This window comes from Dipodomys merriami, unplaced genomic scaffold, assembly GCF_024711535.1.
Source record: "Dipodomys merriami isolate MVZ:Mamm:240054 unplaced genomic scaffold, mDipMer1.0.p SCAF_7, whole genome shotgun sequence".
Taxonomy (NCBI): Eukaryota; Metazoa; Chordata; class Mammalia; order Rodentia; family Heteromyidae; genus Dipodomys; species Dipodomys merriami.
The window spans coordinates 64,396,894-64,407,656 of NW_027206290.1; the positions used below are offsets into that span (position 1 = coordinate 64,396,894).

At 39.0% G+C, this 10,763-nt stretch overlaps 1 pseudogene; it reads left to right on the forward strand.

Moving 5' to 3' along the window:
* Positions 1-1,685: 1,685 nt before the first annotated feature.
* LOC138817116 (lymphokine-activated killer T-cell-originated protein kinase pseudogene) lies at positions 1,686-4,352 on the forward strand (annotated as a pseudogene).
* The last annotated feature ends 6,411 nt before the right edge of the window (positions 4,353-10,763 follow it).

Here is a 10,763-nt window from a genome sequence, read left to right on the forward strand (position 1 = left end):
TAAGATTAAGATTAAGAAGCTTCTATCAAAACATAAAAATCTGACTGTTGGAAGGCTGTACTTGAAATGCTTTTTCAAAACCTCTGTTAGTGGTTGTAATTTGAAAAGTTCATTACATTGTTCACAAGGAAAGACGAGAAAATGAAATAGTATGGCTTTCCTGAAGATTTGACTAATTTTCATACAATCCAGCTATTCCACAACCACTTTGAGCCTTTTACTCATAATGCATAAAATATGCTAACACTATTTGACTGATGTGAGAATATCAGAGTGAGATAGAAAGGAAAAGAGGAACAGGGGATGATTGTTGACTCTTGAACTACCAAGATACCTCCTATGACGGAACTGGTTAGGGTTTTCTATTGTCATTCACAGCAAAGAATAGACCATTTACATGCTGCTTCCTATGAGATTCATATAATCTGTGCAGCATTTCCTTTCCAATGGCTTCATAGGAGAAAATACATGAATACAACCCAGAGACTGAAGCAGAAAAAAAAACAATTAAATAACCCATAAAGTAACTCAATTTTTTGGAAGTCAGAAGAAAGGAGAGATGTGGCCTCTTAGCATTTTCTTTAATAAAGTTCTTGCTATGTTTAAAGGAGGGCTGATATTACTGGCAATCTAGCTAGTGTCATAAACCTCTCTTTAAAAATTAAACTTAGGGGCTGGGAAGGTGGCTTAGGGGTAGAGTGCTTGCCTTGCATGCATTAGGCCCTGGGTTCGATTCCTTAGTACCACATAAGCAGAAAAGGCCAGACGTGGCGCTGTGGTTCAAGTGTAAAGCATTAGCCTTGACCTGAAGAACTGAGGGACAGTGGCGAGGCCCAGAGTTCAGGCCCCACGAACACCAACAACAACAACAAAAATTAAATGTAGGTGGAACTGTCCCCTGATCAATGCAAAGAGTGGTAGTTATTCAGAGAAATGGAATAAAGAGAATCCGTACATGGATTTTTTTCTATTTTAATTCTTTGTAACAAGAGATTAGCTCACACAATTACAGACACTGACAAACCCTAAAATCTGGAAAATATTAGCAAGATGGACCTAGCCAATATTTAGTTCTGGTCCATGCTTGGAGCCCTTATACCAGGACAGCCAATGGTGTAGTTCCAGTCTGAAGACCACTGATCTAGAAACCTAGAAAAGGAACCAGAGAGGAAGAATTCTTTTGCACTCGATTTTTTTTTGTTCTTTTTCTGGCCTTTCATCAATTGTATGAGTCTCTATCACGGATAAAAATCATCTACCACACCCAATCTACCCTCTCAATGTTAACCTCATCCAAAAATGCCCTTACAGAAACCTAAGAAGAATATTGACCAAATTTCTGGGTTAAACCAGCACATTAAAATTAACAGTACAACAATATCTAATGGAAGGAAGGAAAACAGACCTGGATTCATTAAAGAATTAGAAGGTGGCTGTGAAAATTTTTACCTATGAACATACTAAAGCCATATTTAGATACCTCCAGCCTACTTGCTAGAATACTCTCATGGCAACTTTACCTGGCATTGGAAGATAACTTAATGATAAGAATATGGATTAGGAGTGCAGGCGCGCTTTTCGTCTGGGACGCTCAAGGCGGCTTTCGTACATCCTGGGGCCACCTCGGTCCTCCTTTAGCGAGCCTACAGCTCTGTTTTATTTTCATTACAAGAGTGATTGTGCAAATGGAAGGAATCAATAATTTCAAGACACCAAGCAAATTATCTGAAAGAAAGAAGTCTCTATCATGTTTAACTCCAAGTGTAAACATTCCTGCCTCTCCATTTATGAAAAAGCGTGGCTTCGGGATTGGGGTGAATGTTTACCTGAAGAAAAGATCTCCAAAAGGCCTGTCTCATTCTCCCTGGGCTGTAAAAACGATAAATCCTAGATGTAATGGTCATTACCGGACTATTTACCAGAAGGGACTAACTGACGAAGCAATTTAAAGTCTTCAGCATCCAAATATCATAGGCTATATGCTTTTACTGAAGCCAGTGGTGGTAGTCTCTGCCTTGCTATGGAGTATGGAGGAGAAAAGTCTCTAAATGACTTGGTAGAAGAGCAAACTAAAGAAAGCCAAGATCTCTTTCTAGCAGCTATATTTTTAAAAGTTGTCTTGAATATGGCAAGAGACTGAAGTATCTGCATCAGGAAAAGAAACTGCTTCAGTTTTCTGCAAGTGATTAACCAATTTTGCCAGCACCATTTACTGAAGAGACTTTCTTCCATTCTATTTTTTTAGCTTCCTTATCAAAGCTAGATCCTTATATATCACCCTGCACCAGAATCAACTCCAAATGGATCAAAGACCTGGGAGTCAAAGCAGACACTCTGAAAATATTACAGGATGGAATAGGAGAAACCCGAGGTCTCCTTGGCACAGGCTGAAATTTTCTTAATAGAGACCAAGAAACACAACAAATCAAAGAAAGGTTGGACAAATGGGATTGCATGAAATTGCAGAGCTTCTGCATGGCAAAGGACATAGCTAGCAAGATCAATAGAAAGCCCACAGATGGGGAGAAGATCTTCACTAGCCATACAACAGACAAGGATCTCATATCTAAAATATACCTGGAACTCAAAAAATTAAATCCCCCAACAACAAATCCTCAAAGAAACAACTGCCTGATAAATAAGTGGGCTGAAGACTTAAAGAGAAACTTCTCCAAAGAGGAAATAAGAATGGCCAATAGACATATGAAGAAATGCTCAGCCTCACTAGCCATAAAAGAAATACAAATCAAAACCACATTGAGATACCACCTCACCCCAGTTAGAATGGCTATAATCAAGAACTCTAATGACAACAGATGCTGGAGGGGATGTGGACAGAAGGGAACCCTACTGCATTGTTGGTGGGAGTGTAAACTTGTTCAACCACTTTGGAAAGCAGTATGGAGGTTCTTCAAAAGACTCCACATAGACTCCACATAGAGCTCCCCTATGACCCAGACATTTCACTTCTGGGCATTTACCCAAATGATCAAAAACAAGACCATACTAAAGCTACCAGCACAACTATGTTTATTGCAGCATTATTTACCATATCTAAGATATGGAACCAACCCAGATGCCCCTCAGTAGATGAATGGATCAAGAAAATGTGGTATATATATACACAATGGAATTCTATGCCTCCATCAGAAAGAATGACATTGCCCCCATTTGTTAGGAAATGGAAAGACTTGGAAAAAATTATATTAAGTGAAGTAAGCCAGGCTCAAAGAAACATAGGTCCCATGGTTTCCCTTATTTGCAATAACTAGTATATGTCTGAGTCAAGCAGAAATGGTCAGATAAGTTGATGTTAGGCGAAATGAACCCCAAGATAAGGACTCAATGGTTTTTATTTCTTGTAATTGTTTCTTTGTTGCTTTGTTTCTTTGTTGCCTCCCCCATGGTATAACCTCTGCTTTCACTGTATTTGATGTTGGTATAATTTGTGGAGGGGAAGGTGGACCCATTGCAACAACAAGATGTACAACGTTATGTTGAAAATGAACTTTACAACTTTGGCAGCGGGGAGGGGGTATGTGGGGGTGGAGGGGAGATGGGAAGGGATGGGAAGGGGAAACAAAGAAGGAGGCAACAATGTTTGATAAGAAATGTACTCATTACCTTGCCCATGTAATTGTAACCCTTCTGTGTGGTATTTTCACAATTAAAATAAGAAACTGCTTCATGGAGATATAAAGTCTTCAAATGTAATTAAAGGTGATTTTGAAACAGTTAAAATCTGTGATGTAGAATTCTAACACTGGATGAAAATGTGACTGTGACTGATCCTGAGGCCTGTTATATTGGTACTGAGCCATGGAAACCCAAGGAAGCTTTGGAGGAAAAATGGTATTGTTACTGACTAGGCAGACATATTTGCCTTTGGCCTAACACTTTGGGAAATGATGACCTTATCTATCCAGCACATTAATCTCACAGATGATGATGATGATGATGATGATGATGATGATGATGATGATGATGGTGATGATGATAGTGATGATGATGATGAAGATAAAACTTTTGATGAAAGTGACTTTGATGATGAAGCATACTATGCTGTGTTGGGAACCAGACCACCTATTAATATTGAAGAACTGAATGAGTCTTACCAGAAACTAATTGAACTCTTCTCTGTGTGCACCAATGAAGATCCGGAAGATCGTCCTTCTGCTGCTCAAATTGTTGATGCTTTGGAGCTAGATGAGGAGGGACCATGTTCACACTCACCTCAGCATGAAGTATGGCTTGTGTATATAACCATTCTCTTCGCTCAATGTTTAGTTGCCATGGCCTGTAGTCATTATACTCTAGACATGGCCTATTTTAGGGTCATATTCTTAGCATAAGCGCTTGGTATACTGGGTTTTCAGTGAATTACTTAACACTAGTGATTCAGCTAGTATAAATTGGGCCTAACGTTAATTTAAATCGAGTAACTGTTACATTTATTAAGAATCTTTCTCAGATATTCTCTTTTACTGGATGGATCTGTAAAATTAGCACTTTATGTGGTACAAAGTAAGTGTACATATATTTCAGAACTTCACACATTTAGCTGATCTTCCTTGGCTGTTGTGTTTATTAAATGGTCGCTGGGACCTGAGGAGGGATGATGCACTCTGTGGGTATCCTAGACTTTCCCTACAGTTTTTCCTGCTGCCCCAGCTCTCCCCAGACCTTTGGTGTTTAATTTATTAAATTTGTTTTCCATACTGAGATTCCTTCTTTAGTTTTTATTTACTAATCTGTAACCTAAGAAGCATTTCAAAGCTGTGTGGAAAGAATACTAGGACAATACAGAATAAAGGACAGTTTGAGTACCAAAAAAAGAAGAAGAATATGGATTAACAGGTGGCCAATAATCAGAAAGTGAACAAAGGGATAAAAGTACATTTGTGGTACAGTTACTTTCCTTGTATATGAAGGGGCCAGTGGAAGAAAGGGTGATAGTAGAAGCCACATTTGTTTAAGTCTATCCCAAAGAGAGTCATCTGTTCTTTAGAACTTCTTAAATGAGGGTTGCCTTCCTATTTTTCCACCTGTACCTCCATCAAAACGCCCCTACAAGACACCCCATGTACTTGCCTATAAAACTAAGGAAATACTACATTTACTTGCCTATTTCTGTATTTTGGAAAATTATAACCATTCTTTCTTTCTTTCTTTTCTTTCTTTTTTTTTTTTTTTGTCCATTGTGGGGCTTGAACTCTGAGCCTGGGCGCTGTCCCTCAGCTCTTCAGCTCAAGGCAAGAGCTCTATCACTTAAGCCACAGTGCCACTTCTGGTTTTCTGAGTAGTTTATTGGAGATAAGAGTCTCACGGAGCTTCTTGCCTGGGCTGGCTTTGAACTGTGATCCTCAGATCTCAGCCTCCTGAGTAGCTGGGATTACAGGCATGAGCCACTGGCACCTGGCTTAACCATTATTTCTTAAAAACAAAATCCTGATATAGTGAGCGGCTGAACATAACCAGTCACCTTGAATGCTTACTGAAGGAGGAAGGAGGACAGCGATGACCCTTTTCACAAGCGGCAACGTGAATTTCCCAAGTTCTGTGAGTTTCCTCATCTGGCCTGTGTGGCCCCATGGGTCCCCAGAAACAAGGACACAACAAGGCAGGTTTTGAGAGAAAGTAAGGAACACAGTCTTTCCTCTCACTGAAATATTTGCCTAGAGATATTTCTGTGCTTGAGAGTAAAATGCAAATTTGTTTCCAGTAGCCTGAGGTGGGATCGTGGTTTTTATGGTTTTTGCTTCACAACCTGATGAAAATTGGGAGTGAACTCATCTCTTTTTATAAGGTTATTTGGTGAGGCTTTCCAACATGATCTAATCTTGCCTTGGAAAATGAACTAAAAAGAGTGACTGGTTATTAGGAATGAGTTCACTAGGCCCACTTCACAGCTATCCAAGTGGACGTCTTCATGCAAGTGCCGAAGAGTGCTGCTGTCCCAGCTGGGTTGGGGACCTCCCGGTGACTTCAGAGGGACTTCCCAGGGCAGAACAGGAAGGAATCACATCCAAGGTCTTTCATACTTTAAGTGCGCTTGTCTTTCCATTACCTATTTCTTCTGGAGCCCTGCAATTTAACTTCCCAAATGAAGACCAATTTACAAGCCAATAACCTCTACTCACTCTCAGACACAATGGATTTTACGCAAATTTAAAACATTCCACACCTTGGTTTTTCTATACTGAACTGACATATATGTGAATTGTACTCATATCCAACCTTTTTGTTGTTGGTGGTGGTGGTCATGGGGCCTGAACTCTGGGCCTGGGAGCTATCCCTGAGCTCTTCAGCTCAATGCTAGCGCTCTATCACTTGAGCCACAGTGCCACTTCCAGCTTTTTTCTGCTTCTGTGGTGCTGAGGAATTGAACTCAGGGCCTCAGGCATGCAAGGCAAGTGCTCTACCACTGAGCCACCTTCCCAGCCATATCCAACCTTTTATAGAGCTCACTTGAGTAGAAAGTGTCCATACTTGTCTGATAAAATTAACCAACTTTATAGCATGAAAAAATGCATGCTGATTTATAAGTTCACATTTAATAAGCAAGAACCTTCTGTGGATATCTTTACACTTTGTATTTGATTATCTATCGAAGGATATATTTTTGGTGTCTCTCTTCTTTGTGAAATTAATAAAAATATATTTCTAATATTTTCTGGCATCCAAAAGGTTAGAACGTGATTGAGAAAAATAATGTAGACATAGTAAAAATGATTTTAAAAAACTAGGGCAATATTTATGGTTGTAAAATAAGAATGAATGAACATACTAAGTAGATAAGGAATTCAAGGATAATAAATTTAGAATTTGGCACAAAAGTCTTAAGGACACCAGGAATAACTCATCTGTACAGGTGGTAGAGATAGGAGGACAGCAGTCCAAGGCTGGCTCTGGGAAAAACTGAGAACTTTTCCTAAGAATAACAAAAGCAGAAGAGAGTAGCAGGCAGGGCTAAAGTGGTAATCTCTCTAGCAAGTGTGGACCCTGAGTTCAAATCCTGGAATTAAAAGATGAATAAATAAAGGAAAGGAAGGAGAAAGGAAGGAAGGGAAGAAGGGAGGGAGGGAGGGAGGTTATATGGGACTAGGTCAAGATTTTAATTTGGCTCTGACAGAATAAAGGAATTTTAAATTCTCAAGCCAGTTTTACAATATCCTTTAAGACCATAGTTCTTAAGGAGTTTAATTTGCCACTTCACTCTCCATCTGTTGGGGATATTGAAAACACTATCAGTTGCCTCGATGGGACTATGTTACTGTCACCCAACGGTAGAGGCTGGGGATGATGATAAATGTCCTCAAGCCTCAGTACGCAGAAAAGCAATAGGTTCCAAAAGTCAAAAGCTGAAATACAGTGTTTAAGGTTCTTCAGTATTACCATTGTATTGACTTCTCCAGCTAACATGCTTGTGGACCTCAAAAGGAAGAGGAGACCAAAATAGTACTTAAGAGTTTTCAAGAGCAGATTTAAACAAATTGGGGGGGGGGGGAGGGAAATAAAGCACTAATCTCAAAAAATTACAGGCTCATGCATGTAATCCTAGCTACTCAGGAGGCTGAGGTCTGAGGATCGTGGTTCAAAGCCAGCCTGGATCGGAAAGTCCATGATACTCTTACCTCCACTCAGAAAACCCGAAGTAGCTCAAGTGGTAGAGCACTAGCCTTGAGCTGAAGTGCTGAGGGACAGTGCCAAGGCCCAGAGTTCAAGCCCCAAGACCGACAAAAAAAATCAAAAAACAAAAACAAAAACAAACCCTCCAACCACCATTTCTCCAATTGCTTGCTGAAATATGCTCAAATGAGAGCCAGACTGAGGAAGGAAACTTATCAACACAAAAGTCACACTTTCCAAAGGTTTTTCATATAGATATGAACAAGGGAGTCTAATTATTAGTATAATAAGTCTAACTAGTTACTTAGAACTCATATGTAAATATTTCTGTCCTATGAACTGAAAGACATTGATTCAAAGAAGGGATTTTTGGCTGTCTTCACCACCAAAAGTATATTTCTGAAGAGTAAATCTTATACCTATCAAAATGCATCCTATTCATAAACTACTTTATTCAATGGCAACTCCTCTGTACAAATACTTAGAGATAATAAAAATATTTTAGAAAAGAAAATCAAAAAAGGAAAAACAATTCCTAAGTGATAACAATTTTGTCTTCTAAAACCCAACATTCCACAACTAGTGGTGAGTTCCTTAGATTTTTCTTTAGTAGGATTTATTTGCAAGTGAAGCCATTGTTTTCTGTGAAAAAATGCACTATTTTTATTAATTCTCAAGAGCCCTACTGGTTTGAACAGAATGATGTTCAAATTATTTTAATTCAACTTATTTTAAGCTAAAATTTTTATTGAGAATTATTATATACCTTATTCAGTGATTTACAATGCTATTCTTATCTATATTAGTGTATATATATATGTATATATGTATATGTCAATGTTATCAAAACATACAAACTCAATATTATAGTTGTTACACTTTACACCTCCATTTTTAAGTATAAGAGAATTTCAAGATTAAATAATTATCCCATTAGTAAGAAGTGGTTAAATATATGTGTAAATCCACAATAGTTTTGCTCCAAGACCCACAATTTTGACAGCATGCATGCTAAATAAGTCATGTTAGAAGTTGATATAATCAAATTTACTCCTAACTATGGGATTTGTAGTGGGATAATTTCCATCTCAAGTTCATAAATTCTCCACCTACAAATGTAAATGAATATAAATGGCACATATCCAATATAGAAGACGGCCTTGTCACTTTTAGAACATGTTGAAGTTCTCTGTGTCTCACCCAGACAAAACTCATATCTGAGATCTACTGATTAGCAGGTCCATGCACGCTTTACTCATTCATTTGTTCTCAGGTCAAAATAGAAAAGCATGTCATGGTTTCTTAAATAATTTATTCCAGAAATTTCTAATCTTTCAGTCACAACTAGGTGTTAGGATTAATGGACTAAGAGAAAAGGCACAGTAACCTCAAAGAAGGTTATTTATGGTAAAAGAGAGAAACTGAACAATAAAGATATTTATAAAACATTACATTATAGCCATAAATTAAATTCTTTGGTGTAGAAAAATGAGAGGAGTCTACAAGAAATCAAGATGAAAAGGTATTTTCAACAGGGTGCCAGTAACACACACCTATAATGCTAGCTACTCAGGATCTGGGGATCATAGTTTGAAGCCAGCCCAGGCAGGAAAGTCCATGAGACTCTTATCTCCAATTAACTATCAAAAACAAACACAAACAAACAACAGAAAAAGAAGCCAGAAGTGGAGCTGTAGTTCCTCAGTGACAGCACCCAGGCCCTGAGTTCAAGCCCCAGGAACAGCACTGGAAAAAAAAAAGAAATATCTTGATCAGGCAAAGTCAAGTGAAACCAAATAGAAAGATGAGAAAGAACCAGCTATCAAGAAAAGTATAGTGAAGGTGAGAAAGCCAACAAAGGGAGACGTATGTAGGTGAGTTGTAGGTTTGGTAAAGATGGTAATAAGAGACCAGTGATTTTCAACCAATGACTTGTATTTGCTTAATGAAGCACAGAAATTTAGTATCTATTTTTGGGCTTTGCTACCTCAACTTCTTTGTACATCCTTAGTCATCCATCATGGTGTCCCTCATTAGGGGGAACTAGACTATGCCTATGAATCTAGAAGTTAATTGGGGTGGCACCCAAGCAGTTATAAATGACTTAACTGAAGTATAACATAATCTATGGAGAATGCAAATAGTAGGATTCTTTAGGAAGACTAAGTCTAGGGGCTGGGAAGGTGACTCAGTGGTGGAATGCTTGCCTTGCATTCATGAGAGTAGAGCACTCACCTTGAGCTGAAAAGCTGAGGGACAGTGTCCAGGCCCAGAGTTCAAGCCCCAGGACCAAAAAGAAGAAGAGGAAGAACAAGAGGAAGGAGAAAGAGGAGGAGGAGGAGGGGGATGAGGAGAAAGAAGAAGAAGAAGAAGAAAAGAAGAAGAAGAAGAAAAGAAGAAGAAGAAGAAGAAGAAGAAGAAGAAGAAGAAGAAGAAGAAGAAGAAGAAGAAGAAGAAGAAGAAGAAGAAGAAGAGGAGAAGGAAGAGGAGGAGGAGGAGGAGGAGGAGGAGGAGGAGGAGGAGGAGGAGGAGGAGGAGGAGGAGGAGGAGGAGGAGGAGGAGGAGGAGGAGGAGAGGAGAATGAAAGGGAAAAAAGAAGAAATCCCTGCCAATGAGAAATGAGAGTATTGGAAAAATCAGGAGGTAGATGTTTCATCATCAGTAATGACACCCTGGAAACCTAGCAGAAAAGAGTGGTCTTGGTAGTGAGAAATAACAGGGAAAGGATGGGGAAGTGTTTTTGATGTCACTGGAGGCTGGGGTCAGAGAACAAGGCATGAATAGTAGACTCAGGAAGCACAAATTATTACTGATATAAAGGATGCTGAGAACTCTAACACAAGTGTGAGTTCTCTACACTTGGCATTGGAGTAGATTGTGAGTGCAAGAATATAAGTCTAAGTGGTGCTGTAGCTCAAGTGGTAAAGCGCTTGCCTTGAGCTGATAGAGCTCAGGGACAGCGCCCAGGCCCAGAGTTCAAGCCCAATGACCGACAAAAAAAAAAAAAAAAAAAAGAATATAAGTCTAGTTCAAACTGATTCCCTAGAACTGCTTAGAATTCATGGATTTACAAGGAAATGCAGAGAATAGGTACGATGTGAAACATATTTGACAAGCAGTTTCTTAAAGGAAGG